This window comes from Macaca fascicularis, chromosome 13 (assembly GCF_037993035.2).
Source record: "Macaca fascicularis isolate 582-1 chromosome 13, T2T-MFA8v1.1".
Classification (NCBI taxonomy): Eukaryota; Metazoa; Chordata; class Mammalia; order Primates; family Cercopithecidae; genus Macaca; species Macaca fascicularis.
In genome coordinates, this window is record NC_088387.1 from 81,523,563 (window position 1) to 81,543,326 (window position 19,764).

General features: G+C 34.8%; 1 long non-coding RNA gene across 1 annotated transcript; it reads right to left on the reverse strand.

The window, feature by feature from the left end:
- Positions 1 to 10,843: 10,843 nt before the first annotated feature.
- LOC141408278 (uncharacterized) lies at positions 10,844 to 18,265 on the reverse strand. The gene is made up of 2 exons (XR_012421762.1): positions 18,173 to 18,265; positions 10,844 to 14,871 (listed from the first exon to the last, which is right to left on the reverse strand). It is a non-coding gene; the product is annotated as an uncharacterized lncRNA (long non-coding RNA).
- Positions 18,266 to 19,764: the final 1,499 nt, after the last annotated feature.

A 19,764-nucleotide genomic window follows, 5' to 3' on the forward strand; every position in this document is an offset into this window, starting at 1 on the left:
CTTTCCTTGATAAGGGCTCCTTGATTTGCCCTTTGAAAAGCTTCAAGCAATTTTATTTTTTCTAGAAAAAATATTTCTAATGCTACCTTTTTATCTTCTTTTAGAAATCTCTTATTGGGCAATTCAGTTGAATTGTTGGCAAAGTTAGTGTGTGGGTGTGTGTGAGTGTGTAAAATGTGTTAGTATTTGAATGTATATCTATGAAGGTCTCTTTACCATTGCACTTTTATCAAGGGTTTTAGAATCTTTTTGCACATTGCATAGTGTTTGAGACACATCTCATGCAGTAAAATGTTTCTTATATGATGTTTCCCCAGCCTTTTAGGATTCTCTTCTGTGTTATTTCATGACTGTAAAATCTCAAGTATTTTGTCAGCTTATTGGGTGTTAGAAATTAAAAAGAAACACCTACTGGTTTGGGTGGCAAAAGATGCAATGTAAGTATATAGAAAAGAAATAGAAACTAGTTGAAACTCTATTTTATGCATATGTACTTTCTCTCCCTTTATACAATTTAATTCTCACATCCATCTTATGATATTTTTCTTAAATTTTCTCTTTACAAAGATAATTTACAATGAGCTCAGAGAAATAAAGTATCTTTTCTTAGTCAAATAACAAATAAATGCCAAATGTGGAATTCAACCCCACATGCATCTAATATCAAAATCCTTATTATGACCAGTACATTCCACTGACTTTCAAAGTTCAGGCATGCTCCCTAGCCTCAGGAAACAATTTGGTGATTTTGGATTGTGTTGTATAGATATAAGAAAGTAAACCAAAGGTTTTTAAATATCAAGAAAATTTTAAATTTCCCCTCTTGGGGAACTGGGTAGGTGGCTACACTGTTAGTACAATTAAAGGGTGTTAATTGATATCCTGAGTCAATTATCTGATAACTTTTGCTTGGTCAGTGATGTTTGGCATGATGTTAACAAAAGAAAAATGAGCATTTACTAAACACCTACTATAATTTCATGCAACACACAACTAAGCACTTTTACAACTTTGTTATTAAGTTCTCAAATCATTCTCCATGAAAGCAAACAAGCATTTAAATATAGTATCTATGAGAGTCCAAATTCTTAGTGTACCCTGTTGTATAAATGGCTTCCAATGTTTGGTCTGTATAATACTCAATTGTATAATAAAATATCAGTTAAATCTAATAATTTGATTCATATGATTAAATGGTGCATAGTGCATAGTATTTAGAGTCAAATCTGGGCTCAATTTACTGGACTCCACCAGTAACTGTCTGTGTAACTTCAGAATACTTAATTTATTTCAGCCTCAATTTTGTTATTTATACAATAGTAATAATAATCCCTACTCCACAGAGGTAATGATTCAATGAAGTGATGTATGCAAAATGTTAGCACAGATTCTGTCGAAGAAGCGGCAGGTGGGGATACTTGTATAAGTAGGAGGTCAGGAAATTGAAATCAGCTTCTTCTGCTTGGTAGGAAATGAGCTCATTTTCTGAGAAAGAATATCTGAATTACTGAAGAATTGTAGATTACTGAAAACGAACAAAAGTCTGAAGAGAACAGCAGTTTTTGCTCTGTTGGTTTCATGAAAATAACCAAAATTATCATAATAAACAGAAATAATTTATAAATCCCTTTAATGAACAAAATTGGAAAAAGCTAAAAGCCTATATTATGTCTCCAGATCTCAAACAAGGTGCTTATTTCTCTGAAAGCATTGGTAGCCTCCCAAGGAACCACCCAGTGATTCATTTCTTGGAATGGTGAAGGCTGGGGATGTGGGCTGGCCAGAATAAGAGTGACTTGGAAATTTGGTTTTACGGTTTTACACCACAGTGCTTCAGAGGAGTAGGGGAGAAAAGAGTGATGTCAAACATGTCTCATTTATGTCCCCAACCATGATTCGTTTATGCCCCCAACCGTGATTTCTACCATGATAAATAATTTGTAAATGAGATAAAATGGAAAGAAAAAGCAGAAATTACCTTGCATTAGCTAGCTAAATTCAACTGGACCTAAATACCAAGTCACCCTGAGAAATCCAGATAAGACATGCACAATACATGTTTACCATATACGTGTCTTATTTAAGAATATATTTTAAAATAAATGTGTCAAAACTCAACTTTCCAACAATACAGCAAATAGGAGAAATGAAGAGCATATGCTTCCTCTGGAGGAGACTGAGAGGGGTGCGCCTTCAGGGCAGGGAACCCAGTCTACCCATTTGGAAAATGTTCTGAGAAAACAATCCCTATTAGAAGCTATTGCGTGTCTCTATCCATTACATGTACAAAGAGCAGACCAGAATAGGATGGCTTCCATTCACAAATGAAAAATGCACATGAAAAATGCTCATATCAAAATGGATGTGTACAGAGTTGATGTAAAGCAAACAAGAGAAAAAGAACATAGCAAGCAAAAGCCAACTGAAGGGACAGGGATCAGAAAAACATTGAAGGTAACAATAAAATCATTACAGAAATGAACCAGAACACATTACACATAGCAAGAGAGAGAAAAGGAGAAAGAAAATTTTAGTAATAATGGTCAGTACTTCCAAAGAGTATGGTATAAAATTGAACCAAAAGATGGGGTTGTATGTAGCTAGAGGTAAAGAAAAAATAAAGAAGCAAAAAACCCGATAATGTAGAAATAGGGGAGAATAACAAAAGGATATGAATAACCCAAATGTCCTTCAATAGACTAGATGAATAAATTATGGCACACCACAAAATCCACCTTATGCAGAAAACTTTTGAATCTATTCAGTGAAATAATTAATAAATATTTCAGACACTTCTACACATGCAGTTTTCTATATGTAAAAACTAGAAACCGAATTGTTTTTCCTGAGAGGAAGTGTGTGATTAAGGACAGAGTAAGGAGAAGGGCTTACTTTTCACTCTGTGCACCTTTTTAGTTACATAAAAACATTTGTTTTACCATATATGTGTCTCATTTAAGAATACATTTTAAAATAAATGTGTCAAAACTCAACTTTCCAACAATACAGCAAATAGGAGAAGTGAAGAGGAAAAAAAATAAGAACCACAGAGCAAGATGGAAGACAAAATACGCATTAACGTTAAAATATATCCTATGACTCTTTGGTTACTTCCTTGGCAAAGTTATGCCTCTAACCTTACTCACTGAATAGCCCTCAACTCCAGTGTTTTATTTTTATAACCAACTATCAACTAAACATGTGTGCTTCTGTTACTGAGAGACAGTTTGAATTTAACATGCCAAAATGTGCCCCTCTCCCAATCTTTGTCACCCCCCTCAAATGCAAAGTTTGCCCAAGCCAAGCATTGACTTATTTGCCCAAGTCAAAATTTTCTAGGATTTATCCTTAAAACATTCTACTCCTTCTCTCACCACACCACACCCCGGTGCTCTTTCCCTAAACCTGCTAAATTCTATCTTGACAACTGCCATTCTACTCCAGACTCCCATAATCTCCTTCTAACTTATCTCCTTACTTCCACTCTCACTCCTCCAACATTCATAGGGTTGGCATAACCTCCTAATTGATTTCTGCTTTTATCTATAATCTAAAATCACATTGTGACCAGAGCGATTTTTTTTTTTTTTTTTTTTTTTTTTTTTTTTTTTTTTTTGAGACGGAGTCTCGCTCTGTTGCCCAGGCTGGAGTGCAATGGCCGGATCTCAGCTCACTGCAAGCCCCGCCTCCCGGGTTCACGCCATTCTCCTGCCTCAGCCTCCCCAGTAGCTGGGAGTACAGGCGCCCGCCACCTTGCCCGGCTAATTTTTTTTGTATTTTAGTAGAGACGGGGTTTCACCGTGTTAGCCAGGATGGTCTCGATCTCCTGAACTCGTGATCTGCCCTTCTCGGCCTCCCAAAGTGCTGGGATTACAGGCTTGAGCCACCGCGCCCGGCCTAGAGCGATATTTTTTAAATGAAGATAAGATCATGTAATTTTTCTCCTTAAAACTCTCCAATGACTTCATGTCACACTTAAAAATAAAATCCAATCTCCCCCATCCTCACCTAGAAGGCCCTAGAGATACTGACACCTTCTCTCAGTTCATTTGCATTAGCTACTCCGGTGTCCCCAAATACTCTGTCTCTTGTTTTGCCGGGCCTTCCCGGTAAGCATCTGAAATGTTATCTCTCAAAGAGAACTTCCTTGACTGCCTATCTAATAAAATACCATAACTTTCTTCACTGCCACATTTTCTTGTTTCATTTTTCCTATTGCCAGTATGTTACTGTCTGATATTTTCTTCTTCTGCTTCATTGCCTACTGATTTCCAAGTATAGAAACCACTTCTGCCTAGAAAGAGTAGACTGTTAGTATTTGTTGAGTAAATTAACAAAATTCATTTGTATTTTTTTTGAGTCAATGTATCCAAATATGGCTCTTGAATAAACCCAAAATTGACTTAAGAGATAAAGAAAAAAGATTGGTGATTTGTGCTGGGAAATTGTCCTGGCTAGAAAGCAAACTTGCACTTTTAAGGCATGTGTTTTGGAACTATCTTAAAATTTGCAGTAAAAATTGCATTATTTTTTCTTATTTAGCAAAAAAAAAAATATATATATAGCTTTAGAAGTACAGTCCAGTTCTAAGAAAAAAAAATATATAGAAATTGATTTAGAAATAGAAGAACAGAGTTGGGTTGGTTAAAGATAGATGGGCAGAGAGCGATAAAATATTTGTTAATGACCATACCTTTTAATTATTCTGGCTCCATCTCTCTTCCATTTATGCTTTAAGTTTTAGATAAAATTCAATTATTCTGCCACACATTCACCATCTATTTAGAATCAGACATATACAAAGATTGCATTTTAATAGTTAATCATTTACTCAAAAATTTGATTGAACTGAATTATACCAAATGTTGCTGATATATACACATTCGATAAGAATTTTTTTTTTCAATTTTTTTTATTTATTTATTTACTTTTTATTTTTTATTATTATTATACTTTAAGTTCTAGGGTATATGTGCATAACATGCAGGTTTGTTACATATGTATACTTGTGCCATGTTGGTGTGCTGCACCCATCAACTCATCAGCATCCATCAACTCGTCATTTACGTCAGGTATAACTCCCAATGCAATCCCTCTCCCCTCCCCACTCCCCCCAGTAGGCCCAGGGTGTGATGTTCCCCTTCCCGAGACCAAGTGATCTCGTTGTTCAGTTCCCACCTATGAGTGAGAACATGTGGTGTTTGGTTTTCTGTTCTTGTGATAGTTTGCTAAGAATGATGGTTTCCAGCTGCATCCATGTCCCTACAAAGGACACAAACTCATCCTTTTTTATGGCTGCATAGTATTCCATGGTGTATATGTGCCACATTTTCTTAATCCAGTCTGTCACTGATGGACATTTGGGTTGATTCCAAGTCTTTGCTATTGTGAATAGTGCCGCAATAAACATACGTGTGCATGTGTCTTTATAGCAGCATGATTTATAATCCTTTGGGTATATACCCAGTAATGGGATGGCTGGGTCATATGGTACATCTAGTTCTAGATCCTTGAGGAATCGCCATACTGTTTTCCATAATGGTTGAACTAGTTTACAATCCCACCAATAGTGTAAAAGCGTTCCTATTTCTCCACATCCTCTCCAGCACCTGTTGTTTCCTGACTTTTTAATGATCGCCATTCTAACTGGTGTGAGATGGTATCTCATTGTGGTTTTGATTTGCATTTCTCTGATGGCCAGTGATGATGAGCATTTTTTCATGTGTCTGTTGGCTGTATGAATGTCTTCTTTTGAGAAATGTCTGTTCATATCCTTTGCCCACTTTTTGATGGGGTTGTTTGTTTTTTTCTTGTAAATTTGTTTGAGTTCTTTGTAGGTTCTGGATATTAGCCCTTTGTCAGATGAGTAGATTGCAAAAATTTTCTCCCATTCTGTAGGTTGCCTGTTCACTCTGATGGTAGTTTAGAAGGTGAAATTTTGGATTTTTTAACAGACAATGGAGGTTCATATGGAATTGTAGGGAATAACATGGAGTGTTATAAGAAGTGCCTTTTTGTATCAACTGAACAATACCTGAAATTGTATAAGAAACTGTTACATTTTAATGTGGTTTATTGTTAATTGCTTCTTCAAAATATCATGGCATGTTACAATGCCAATGCAGTTCCACACTAAAAAAAGATGGAGAAAAAAAATTGAATGTTGTATAAGTAGTTAAATGCTTTTAACAATTGTTACATTTATTTATTTTTTAATTGGTTTATCATTATTATTTTTTGAGACATATTTCACTCTCTCACCCAGGCTGGAGTGCAATGGCACAATCTCAGCTCACTGCAACCTCCACCTCCCAGGTTCAAGTGATCCTCCTGCCTCGGCCTCCCGAGTAGCTGGGAATATAGGCATGGGCCATCATGCCTAGCTAATTGTTGTATTTTTAGTAGAGACAAGGTTTCACCATGTTGGCCAGGCTGGTTTCAAATTCCTGACCTCCGGTGATCTGCTCGCCTCAGCCTCCCAAAGTGCTGGGTTTACAGGCGTGAGCCACCGCACCCAGCCTACATTTAATTTTATATTGAACAATGTGGATTACATGATTCAGAGATAGAAAGTGTGATTTTCTTTCAAAGAGAGAATCTGCAGGCTCTGGGAACCATCTTAGTCAGAATAAAATATCTGAAAAATAATCATAGGGAGGAGAAATGGGCTTTTATCTGGATGACAACAAATAATAAAACTGCGCTACTGTTAGATCAAGTCATACTTGTACAAAAAATTGAAAAAGCTATTTATTTATTTCTTAATTTATTTTACTTTTATTGGCCAAAAGAATTGTCACAATAAACATACACATCTATGATGTTTACAGTCAGAACCATGGCCCATGACTCTGTACCCTTCTATACTGTGCAACCTGGACATACAGTTCTAGTGTTTTAAGTTAGGTCCATTTAGCAGAAGCTAATAAGAGACATTCAGCTCCAAATTAGGAAAGAATTATTAACATAGTTTTGAATGGTCACAATAAATTATTTCCAGTAGGTTCTAAGTTCTCCATCACTGGAGTTATTAAAACCTTGGTTTATATTATGTGGTAATTATGGCTAAGATTTTAAGTGCTGGGTGATAGATTAGATAATCTTTAAGCTTTTTTCCAATTCTATAATTTAATATTTTATTTCAAAATGATTTAGTGAAACTTTAACATGATACATAAAATATATCTGCTCTTATATATCCAGGAATGTATCCATCATAGCTTTAAGAGAGAAAATAAATCTAGTTCAATTTATGTCTTTAATTGAGCAAAGATTCCTTAATGTCTTATATTTCTAGATTACTGTCTTGGTCTATTTGGGCTTCGATAAGAAAATGCTATAAACTAGGTGGCTTCTGAAAAAAACAGAAATTTATTTCCCACATTTCTCCAGGCTGAGAAGTTCAAAGTCATGGCACTGGCAGGTTAAAGTCTGGTAAGGCCCTGCTTTCTGATTCATAGACCATGCCTTCTTGCTGTGTCCTCACATGGTGAAAGGGGAAAGGGTTCTCTGAGGTCTCGGAAAGGGCGCTAAGCACATTCATGAGGACTCCACTTCAAGATATAATCACCTCTGAGGAACCTCACCTCAAAATACCCTCACACTGGGAATTAGGTTTGGGGGTACACAAACATTCAGATCATAGTAATTACATATGTCAACCTTCATATACTTGATCTTATTTGTTTCTGAAAACAATAAAATAGAAAGGGCAGGTGTTATTTAATTTCATATTGAGATGAGAAACCAGAGGTTGAACACAGAGATCTCACAGGTAAAACTGAAGCTGTGAAAGTTAAAACTCAGATCTTTTGATATCCAACCTTTCTGTTTTTATGTCATTCTTCCTGTTGAAGGCTTTTAATTAATATAATTATGATATTACATAATGTTGAATCATATAAAATTTAAATATAAATGTGAAATAAAATCATATAAAATTTAAATATAAATGTGAAATAAAATTACACATAAAATAAATAACATAATAAACCATGTAATTCTCACTACCTGATAAAAGGGAAGTTTGATAGAACATATCAAGTGAGAGAAATATTTTTACTGCTGTTATTTATTTGTTCACTAGCTTGTTGACTCTCTTTCCCACTGGATTGTAAGATTGATTAGAGGAAGGATTCTCCCTCTTTTGTTTCCTAGTTACCCACTGTCTAAGGAACACATACCACCTGGACTTTCAAATATGTGTTGCTTAAATGGATAATAAAGGAATAAGTGGTTTTAAATATTAATCAAATAGTTTTTTATATAATAAACCTTAGACAATACACAAGACGAGGATTCAATAACAGTTTTGTACATAAACCCACATTAAATATATAATCAGAAAACGTGGATTTATAAAATGTCACAAATAGCACAGTCTAAATATCAAGATTGAATTTGTGTAGACCAGGAAATGATGGTTATCTGCATAATCCCCTTTTAATAGGCTGTGTGGACAGTGTGCGAACTTGGATTTTTGCATAAGCAAAATTGAATGTTAGCTCCAGATTTTCCGTTTATTATTATCTCCAATATGAGCCATGTATATTTTTTGTCACCTCATTTACATTTTCTGTTATTTCGACTAACAGAAGAAAAGGGCTGTTAATACTGATTGGCTTCAAAAAAAAAGAATCAAAGAAAAGGATTCTGATTATTTGGAAGTGTTAAATACTGCATATGTGGGAAGGAAATTATGTGAAAATAGATCTAGGGTATGAATGGTGAACTTATTGATTGTCAGGTAATAGGACACGCCAGGCAAAATGGGGAATCAAGAATCTGCCCCTACACAATATGTTGTAAATGGATCCTAGCATTAATGCCATGGTAAAGATGGACCTAGTGCTTTGGGAAATTCTTTTTCACATTCAAGCCCTCTTTCACTGGATACTTTGAAGATAATTTGTTCATTGTATTTGTTTCATAAATATCTGGAAGTTTTTCTGTCTTATAATTATGGTGACTTTAGAAATACAGCTGCTGAAATAAAAGTAATACATTTAGTATGGTCTTGATTCTTGATGAAGAAATCACTTGTTCTTTTATGGAAATGTAGGGAGCTTTTAGTTCAGTTGCAGTCACTCCTTTAAATTTATATGTTCACTCCTTTCACTCTGTATCTGTCTCTGTGATACATATGTGTTACTTACATTTCTTTTTCCTAATTGATGCCATTAAGCAAAGAGGATGTTCTTTTGAGAAGACAAATGACATTTAAAATGATAAAAATAAAATTAACATAAATTTTAGCAGTCATATGGGAGGGGGAAGGCATGGCAAAAGAAGGTAAAATATCACAGTAAGATGTTAATTTTTTAAAGAAAAAAAAAAAGAAAGAAACTAGGCAAACATTATTTGGAAATAAATGTGTGTTATCCAGAAACAGTTATCCTGTGTTTGGGACACACAATTGTGGATATTCTGACCGAACTTTAACACAAATAATGTGTTATTTGATATACCAACAACTAAAGAAAAAGAAGTCAATAGGTACTATAGATAGTAAGATAAGATTATCGAAAGGGGTGGTATTGGGGGGAGTCTGTACATGAGAGTAAAGAAGACAAAAACACAGGCGATGAAGAGGAGAATCCAAAGAAACTCTGCAACCTCTGAAAGAAGAAAATGGTTTGGCTGCAACAACTGTCACTGTCTTGGCATTGTTGACGTGGTTAATTTTGCTGATGTGAAGGAAAGGGTCCTTTCTCTGTCTCTGAGACCCCTTGATGTCTCCACCTTAGAAGAGGGTATCCCTTCTTTCAGCACAGACACATTTTCTTTCTTTCCCTCTCAAGCCATTTTCTCCTCTCTTTGCTGTTGTTATCTTTAATCTTCTATACTGAAGAATATAAGAGGATTTCTACTTGAAATTTTTTTGGCATAAATAAACAGGGGATGTTAAGAACAAGAGACTGTTGATCTCTGGAACTAGCCCTAACAGACAACTGGTTAATTTTCACTATATATGATATTGTGACACTTAAAATATGTTGCTACAAGGCAACCAATGTTATAGAAAGAAATATGGGAAAATTAATGGAAAAATTGTTTATGGAGCTTCCAAAGCTTTAGGAGAATCTTATCCTTAATAATAGTTGTATGAAACACTTGTACAACATTTACAATGAGCCACATATTGTTTCAAATGCCTTATACATATCAACTCACTCATGGTAGATACAATTATTTTCCCATTTTATAGATGAGGATAGTCTAACTATTGTCTTATCCTAGAGACCATTGGACACAGAGGGTAGAAGGGGTCTTGCTTTTAAGAAGGAAACAAACAGAAGTGTTTGCAATGGTAGCCCTAGACCTCAAGGAAGAGTTTTGTTGAAAAGGAAATAAAACTTTCAATAGCAGAAAGGAACATTTGAAAGTTAAAATAGGTACATTTTATTTCTTATATGCAAGTTGCCTAATCCTATTTAGAAAAGTATATTAGCATATTTTTTATCTCATTTCAACATTTAACCTTTCCATATCTTACACATCTTATAACCGCCCCCCAAAACTTTTCTCCCTATTCCCTAGCATTTTTGTACTGTAATTAGATTGTGTTTAATAGAAGTCTAAATGATAACGTTTGCTGTCACCCTTGGGAGTCCAGCAACTTTAACATGTTTTGAATCATGGATTTGAAACATTTCTGCTTTCCTATTGTACATGTTCCTATTGAAGGCAAACATTTTTAGGAAATACTTCCTTAAGTGCTTTGAAAGTTGGGTTTGATGGTGATATAATTAAAAGATAACGTCAGTAGAATAGAACATTGTACCACAGTAATGTTCAGCTCTCCTGCCAGAACATAAAGGAAGGGGCAAAGCGGAAGCACTGATTTTCCAAGCAGGAGACATTTATTCAGTAACAATGTCTTATTACAATTAATTTACTTTTGGTATATAAATGGTGAATACAAGAGTAATTGCAGCCCCTGTGGATTAAGAAACATTGTTCTCCTGGTTCTTTTCTTCGAGACCAGCACAAATCACAGTTGGCAGCTGCTTGTTGCAGAGCTTAATATTTCCTTCTGTCGAAAGTTTATGTCTCTCATTCTTTTTCTCATTTTGAGTTTTTGCAGTATTTTTTCCTTTTCTATTTGCACCCTCTCTTCTCGGTTCCTCCATTCCTTTCCATCTTGCTATTCTTCTACCAATTTTTAATTTACTTATCTAAGAGATAAAGAAATGATTTTGAAACCTGAGTTTATATGAGAATCAGTGTAATATGTTATTAAAAATAACTGCCTCTGAGCCCCACCCCAGGAGACTCTGATTCAGGGAGCCTTCACTAGGCCATAAAAATCAGCCTTTTTCAAATATGTATTTATGAAAAGTTTACCAGATGATAATTGAAGTCAAATTTAAAGACCCTTCATTTATATTATCTGAATTACCTTAGCTAGCTTTCAATTAGTTATTCCAAAGTAAGAACCCCTAAAATGAAAAATTAGTGCGCCAACTACCTCAGAATAAATGTTCCCATATAGAGTCCAGAAATCTACCTGTTCTCTGAACCCCCAAACAGCATGTGGGCTCAGCACAGATTCCATGTTGCATGTTTTTCTGGTTTCTTACTGTTTTGATGAATGCAAGATGAATCGCCATTGGGTCTCCTGCCCAGAGATGCAGTTTTGAAAAAAGTGGACTATGATTGCAGAGCCTCTACTTCAAGCCCAGTCATCTGAAAAAAAGTCCTTTCTAGATAAAGGTGCAGCCAGCCACTTTCTCTGAGATTCATCCCTCTTCAGCCTTAGCCTTCACACAGTTAAGAAGCTACCATTCCTCATAACACCCCCCCCACCTGCATTTTCCAGAGTTTGTGGCAACTTTCGAATGAGCACAGGAAGACTGTTTTCTTTTAGTAGGTTGGTTTCTTCAGTGAGTACACGTGGAGCTCAAATATAGAAAGGCAACACAGGGGCTACCGACACTGTGTGCAGGACTTGTAATTGTGAATTATCTCATGACTGAGTGCACTGGAACCATGACACCAACCCTTTACAGTGCCACCAGAGAACTTTATTATCATGATTCCTTGTGAAAATTTATTATTTTTTGGAAAATACATAGATGATTTGGAACCTTAACTATGCCATTTTCAATACGGTAAAAATCAAAATTTTATATTGTTTTTCTAGACAAAAGAAAATACATGTACGCATTCATACTACTCAAATGATACCCATTTGTTTAAATTTTATGACTACAAGTTGTCATAAAATTTAGCTATCATAAAAATTGCTAGCACACCCTTAAAATCCGTGCACCATGTTAACATCATTACTTCTATGTGTTGATAGTCGGGAATGTAAATTATCTTGTATTCACTAGTTAGGTATGATAATAATAACAAAAATATACATTGAGAAGTCTGGTGTCTTGCCAGGTATTGGTTATATATATATAACCAATATATATGTGTGTGTGTCTGTGTGTGTGTGTGTGTGTGTGTGTGTGTGTATATATATAGTTTCTAAATAGAAATACCTCAAAGTTTCTTTTGATTATAAAAATAATAGGCAGTCGTGCTCATTGTTTTTAAAAACAGACAATATAAAACAATGAAGAAGAAATATAAAACAAATGAAGAAGAAAACTAACTCATCAAAATTTTATGACCCAGAGAAACTCACATCTTCTGCAGTCACATTTCATAAAATACACTGCCAATTTCTTGTGTTTTAATTTATTTCTGAATAGTTTGTTGCCGAGTTGTTCTGCTGCCTTAAATAAATTATGAAATTTTAAAAAATGAAAAATGATATAAAACTGACAAATCATTAGATTTTAATTTCTGTATATATCCTCCAGATAGTTTTCTGTGTACATGCATATACATACACACCCACCCACTCATACACAGAAGAGATTGAACTATTTCATAAACTTTTTTTCATTTAACAACAACATGGGGAGCGACATGGAAATTTTGTCAGTAAATATGAATGTGTACAGTTATTAATACAGAGCCTTTCATTATGTTGACATACAATTTGTTTAACATATCTTCTATTGAGCATTTAAGATATTAATAGTTCTCATTTGTTGCTGTAATAAACAATGCATCAGTAACTTCATTATGCATATATCTCTGCCTACCTAAGTGCTTATTTCCTTGAAACAAATTTCTAAAAAGAAAACTGGCCAAAATTTTAATTTCAGAAATATACTTGCCCTACAGGCAGACATCATGTCTAACCTGAAATGCACAATTTATCCCCATGTAACACATGAAAACGGAGAAGAATTAGCCTGCTCATGGCTATTAAAAGGATGGAAGTTGGGATTCAAACAAGGATTAGTCAAGGTGGTTACTAATGTCATTGAACAGGTACATAAAATTTTTATTAAACACAAATTGACTTGTTAATATCAGCTTTGTGGAGGCACAATTGATATACAAAGGATGCGCATACTTAATTTCAAATGTAATGAGTTTGGATATATGATTGTAGTGATGATATTTTGTGTGTTTGCTTGGATAGATATATCCAACACTTCCTAAAGTTTCCTTGTGCTCTTTTGTTTTTGTTTTTGTTTTGGAGGTGTATGTATGTGTGTATGTATATGCAGGTACAAGAACACTTGAAGTGAGATCTACTCTCCTAACAAATTTTGAAGTGCACACATCCCATGATTTTTGACACAATCAAGAGGTGAAGTCCAATTCCTCCAGCCCCTTGAGATAATTATTTCCAAATAATAAATCCTGAGACCCCATGCCACATTTAGTGTAACGCCGAGAACCCTAACAAGATTGCTGAGGCATATCAAGCACACTGCATTCTTCTGATTAGCTCTTGTCCCTAATAGCCAAGCTCTGCAGATTTTTGTTTCATTTTTGGCTATTGCTACTCTTTTGGGCACCTCTTCTCAGCAGGACTGGACCCTCATTCCCATTCCCCCAAATTCCATCAGTCTAGGATGGGTACGTGTGATACAGTTCACCAAAGTAAGGCCATTAGCACAGAGGAAGGATGAAATAACTAGAACAGAAATAATTCAAGTTTAAATATTATCAAGCTCCTATTTCCACTCTTGACATTATCTTACTATACACTATCCATCTTCCCCATAAAACCCATCCTGGGACAGACATGGACACCTTCTCTCTAGTGATTCTCTCCTGGGTGAGAATTGGAGTCACTGGAAATGCTTTATAAAAATGTTGTTATGCAAGATCACTCATATTAAATGAATGAAAATCTTTGGGAAGTGGAACCAAGAGGTTTTTTTTTAAATTATTATTATTATACTTTAAGTTCTAGGGTACATGTCAATAACGTGCAGGTTTGTTACATATATATACTTGTGCCATGTTGGTGTGCTACACCCATCAACTCGTCAGCACCCATCAACTCGTCATTTACATGAGGTATAACTCCCAATGCTATCCCTTCCCCCTCCCCCCTCCCCATGATAGGCCCCGGTGTGTGATGAAGTTCCTCTTGTTAATTTCAATATGCAGCCAGGTTGAAAATTACCATTGTAGATCTTTCACCAAATCTTCCTCATTCTAGTTCCTCAATCCTCCAGTCCTTTGGCCTGCCAGCCAAAACTTGCATGCAATTTCCTCCTTTTGCTGAATGAAGTCTTTGTTTCTTTAATTATTCCTTTTCTTGTTTTTTTTCTCTGCACAATGGTCTAAGGCACAGCTTTTTCATACTTGAAAAGGTGTTTTTCTAAATAAAACTGAAGTGCTCTCCTAAGGGAAGGTCTTCCATTCTTCGAAGGCAACTGGGTCAAACTCCAGCCACTCTCAAACGATGAAGGTTTTTCCTTTTCCCACTCCTCTTTATACTAGTTTTTTTGGCAGATTTAGTAATGAATAGACATTTCTACACTTGAGCAGATCTCATAATTTCTATGGCAAAATAGGGAGAAAAAACTATTAAAGTTGAAAAAATTCAAATAATGTCAGAGAAAATCTCTATCAAGGGTCATCAGAATGTGTTTCCTAACTTAATCACAGGATTAGAGGAAAATTGATCAGAACAAGGATGTGGTCATTAAATCAATGCATGCTATTTATCATAGCTTACATTACGCCAGCCATCTAAATTTTGAACGTGAATCCCTCTACATCTATCTCTGGTAAGTGCCCACTGCAGACTCCCCTGAGTTGTGACACATCTCTCAACATCATTTATTTACCTCCAAATTTATTAGTCTTTGAGGAACAAGGTACAAATATCAAGTTATACCACTTCCAAATAAATTAAAGTTCATAGTTAACATGTTTCTTATTACAAACCGTATCTGCCTAGAAGTCAAAGCAATGTCTCTGAGTCATTCTAAACTAAATTTATAATACTATTCTACAATGCAAGGACACTACCCTTGGAAATGAATTCAGTCAGACACTTTATAAAATAATGGGTCTTTCATTGTGAAGCCATGCCCTAGACCTTAGACATGAGTAGCCATCCCTGAAAGATAGGTCCAGTGGATTTTTTCATTATTTTCATGGTAACATCTGTCCATCTTGCCTGAGAGACAACAAAGCCCAGTGGAGAAATAAAGGGGACATTCAACACTGGTTCTTTTTCATTCACATACACACACACACACACACACACACACACACATACACACACACCTAACTGACTGCTCAAGGGCCTCAACCATGCAGAATTTACAACATCATAAGAAATCCACGTTTAAAAATTGCTCTAATTTAGAATGGGCTCTACATAAATTTTAGTAGAAATGCACACTGCACAGCAGCTGTTCTTCTCTCTGACTTTTTTTTTCACCTTTTACCTGCTGCCCCCACATCATAGAGGTAACTTCGTGAGAGTTTCTGGACTTTTCCACCAGAAAGTAACAGGATCTAGAGACTTCAACAAGTATGCTAGGCATGTAGTTGTCATGGCTGTCAATAAAAGCAAAGTCCCTCTGTGCTACCCATAGAGAGTAAACAATTCCTTTTGTATAAGATTTTCAAGGCTGTCTGCTTTTTCACATACTGTCTTCTGTTTATTTTGCAGTTCATTTCATTTTCCACAATTATATTTCAAAAATACATTACAGCGTCTTTATATTATATTTGTGAATGGTTCTGTTACAGGGTTGTTGTTTTGCTGCCATAAACAACCTATTACATTTCTAAATAAGTAAACAATAGAAAACTAACAAATGATTAATTGAAAACTTAGATAATAGAATAATAGAAGGACAAATTCATATCTAAAATATCTAAACAATGTCCTTCCTAATAAATCATTGATTGGTTATTTGAGTTTATTAGATGCTTCTATTTTATATATTCATACACAAATGAAGTTTTGTCATGCCATTGAACAATTTGGGGAAAAAAGTGAAAATGTACTTGTTTATATGATGTGTTCAATCCAGGAGAAAATGGTTTTTTAATTGCTTATCTTCTTTACAAAGGTTTATTTTATAATATGCTGAAAGATATTTGTTCAGGAAAGAACAGATTTTTTGAACAAGTTTCTCTCATTTATACTTCCAAAATCTAGTGTTCACATTTCAGAAAATAAGATTTTGTTATGTTTCAGAAATAACAAAAATAGGAGAGGATGTACAAATAGGTTATTTGCAACCGAAGTCATTTTAATCATTCAGCTAACCTTTTTCAGAGATTATTCTCATTATCCCTTTTTCCTTCTTAGGTTTCCATCATAAAAGTGGTGAGGATGGCCTTTTCAGATAGAGAAAGACCACTCTTCTATTAAAAGTATATATGAAGCCTAATTTTTAGAAGATGTTTCTCTTTATTAGGTCCCAAATTAACTAGAGAGGTTTTTTTCCTTAGATAATGAAGGTGAAATTATCAGAACTCTAAAAGGTAGAGTGACTCAAACATTTTTTTCAGTAAAATTTATTTATTTCTACTCAATATAAAATCAAGAAATAAATTACTTGCTTATGTTTCTTAGTGGTCTGTTAATGAGCTCATTCTCTTCCTTTATGTCTCTCTCTTTTTAACTCTTTCAATTGTATGACCAACACTGGAGATGCCTCCTGTTTTTAGGAGGCACAAATAGAATAGTGTCTATAATTAAGGTCTATGAGCAGAGCTGTTCACAGTTCCTCTGCTTCAATTTGTCTTCCTTTTTTCAATATAAAACAGCAGACTGGAATGTCATAAAATTATACCCATTTTATTCTCATTTGAGCTGTAACAGACATCTAGTAGATATTATAATGGAGAAACAATCTAAAGATTCTTATGTATGTATTTTATTGCCTCATGATAAATCACATGTTTTCTTACTGAATTCCAATGCCCTATACCTCTACCCCACTCTCTTAGCTACAGTCTTATCAAGCCTCTTCTAGGCCAATGAGGCATCATCCTGGGACAGATGGACTGGTGCATCCCAGAGCTGCAGCTGCAGGATTGTCCAAGTATCTCCTCACCTTGGATGTGTCCCTGCTACAACTCTAGTCAGTTTCTAAAAGCAGTGGGAAGTGGAAAAAAAAAAATGAACACCCTGTGTGGGCAATGAAGGAGATAAAAGAGTAAGCAGATGATGCTTAGGCAGGATTTCTTTAAAAGCATAATTTTATTTCTGTTGAAGTAAAACACACAGAGGATAAGCAGGATCTGTAGACTCAATTGGAAAATTAGGTTATTTAAATATTACTTTTGTGTATCTTTTAAAAATATATTTTAAATAATCGTTGGTATTCATAAATTGTTTAAAATTCCTTCCAGGAACGTTCAGATTAACTAAAACCAATAAAACATTTTGGTTTTGTTTCATTTTTAATACATTGTTTTCCTGAAAACTAATTTCAACAAAATCATTTTGAGAATATTTTAGACACAGATTTTCTTCCTCCACCACCTCTCCCTGTTTTTCTTCTCTTTATCTTTCCTTTCCACCACTCCTATGCGCGCTTTCCTGACAAACACATGCTTCTAAGCTCCTTGCAGAGAACTTAGCAAGCACACAAAAGGGAATGGTAGGTATTGCCATAGCAACTTAGAGAAGGTCCATGCAGATAGGACAAGTTCACAGCTCTGACTAGAGACAAAAATCAAAATCAAGAAGTTATTCTCAATGTTCTCTTCCTGACATAACTGAAGAGTTACAGGTAAAGCTCTTTTTTATGAAAATGGGAAATACACTGTATCAGTTGTTGGAAATGTTGTTTTTGTTATTTTGGTAGTAGTATTAATTTGCTCTTACCTGAAAAATTTGCTGAGGTTTCTAGGTGTAAAATCAAGTTTGAGTGATTTCCAAATGCGTTTTCAAGGATTCATTTTCCCAAACTGCAGCTTCTTGATGCTACAATGAGCAGAAACATAAATAGCCAACAGATAAAATGTGGCTGATAAAAAGAGAGTCCATGGAAAGTTCCTCTCATGCTTTTACTTCTCATCCTTTAAAGGACTTGCTTTCTGTATTTAGATTAGGGAAATATGCCAAAACATTAGGGTGATTACTCAGTTTGCTTTTATCAGTTCTTTTGATGTTGCCCCCTATTTCCCAGCTCCAAAAATATTATTGCACCTCAAAGAAGCAATATATTTACTATTAATACTATAACAGCAGCATGAAAAGAAAACCAACAATTAGAGAAATGATAGATAGGTAGAGATAAAAATATAGAGATATAAATATATCATACATGTGGAGAAAGACAGGCAGCTTCATATTCTAGGACACATTTTTCTTAGAGCCCCTGAATCTGATGTATTTTTATAGAGTCTATGTAAATGTTACTAGTGGTGGATAACAAGAACCAAGAATTTAAAACATAACAAACTTTACACAAGTCCATGCCTAATACTTTTAAGCTCTTTGACCCTTCCTCACTTGGAGACCCTGAGAAGGACTTGGGAAGTTGTTCAGGTAATTTTCTCCCATTTCTACCAGCTTCAACCATCACATTTCTTAATTTTAGGCCATACCCTTTAGCTTATTCCTACCTCAAATTATCTAGTTTATCTTTGTCTCTCCCCAGAAGGGGAGAATACTCTTCATCATTTGTCGTCAGTGTAGAATTCTTAATTAAGGTTGAAAAGAAGGGACAGATTTAAAATGTTATTCTGAGTTAAAACACTAACCATACTCGACCCTGCAACTGTGGGAGGTGACAGAGAAGGAAACCAACAGTGAATCAAACATTTTGATGTGAATATCTAAGTGGTCTTATGGAATTTTATAATATATGCATTTTGCTTTTTTAAAAATATTGCTTCAGTCATTATTGGTGGATTGCAAAATTCCCTTAATGGTTAATAACTTAATTGTATATTTTTAAATAACTTAGAGAATGTTATTGGATTATTTGTAACTCAAAGGGTAAATGCTTGAGGAGATTGATGCCCCATTCTCCACAATATGCTTATTTCACATTTCATGCCTGTATACAAATATCTCATGTACCATATATACGTATATATATAATGTACCCACAAAATTTTTAAAAATAATTTTAAAATTTGTAAAATAATAATACATTTGATCTAGTCTAAAGAAACTGTTATTAGATATTAAATAGCATATGTAAAATTAAAGAAAGGTTGAGTAATAATTCAGATATCCAATTTGTTTTTATCTTACCTACCTGCTTACCTATATTTTAGCCTTCATGTATTCAGATATGAGTAAGAGACTTGTATGAGTTTGTTCTCATGCTGCCAATAAAGCAATACCTGGGACTGGGTTATTTATAAAGGAAAGAGATTTAATTGGCTTACAGTTCCACATGGCTGGGGAATTCCACAGCTGGTGGAACTCACAGTTCCAAATGGCATGTACCACAATCTCTTATT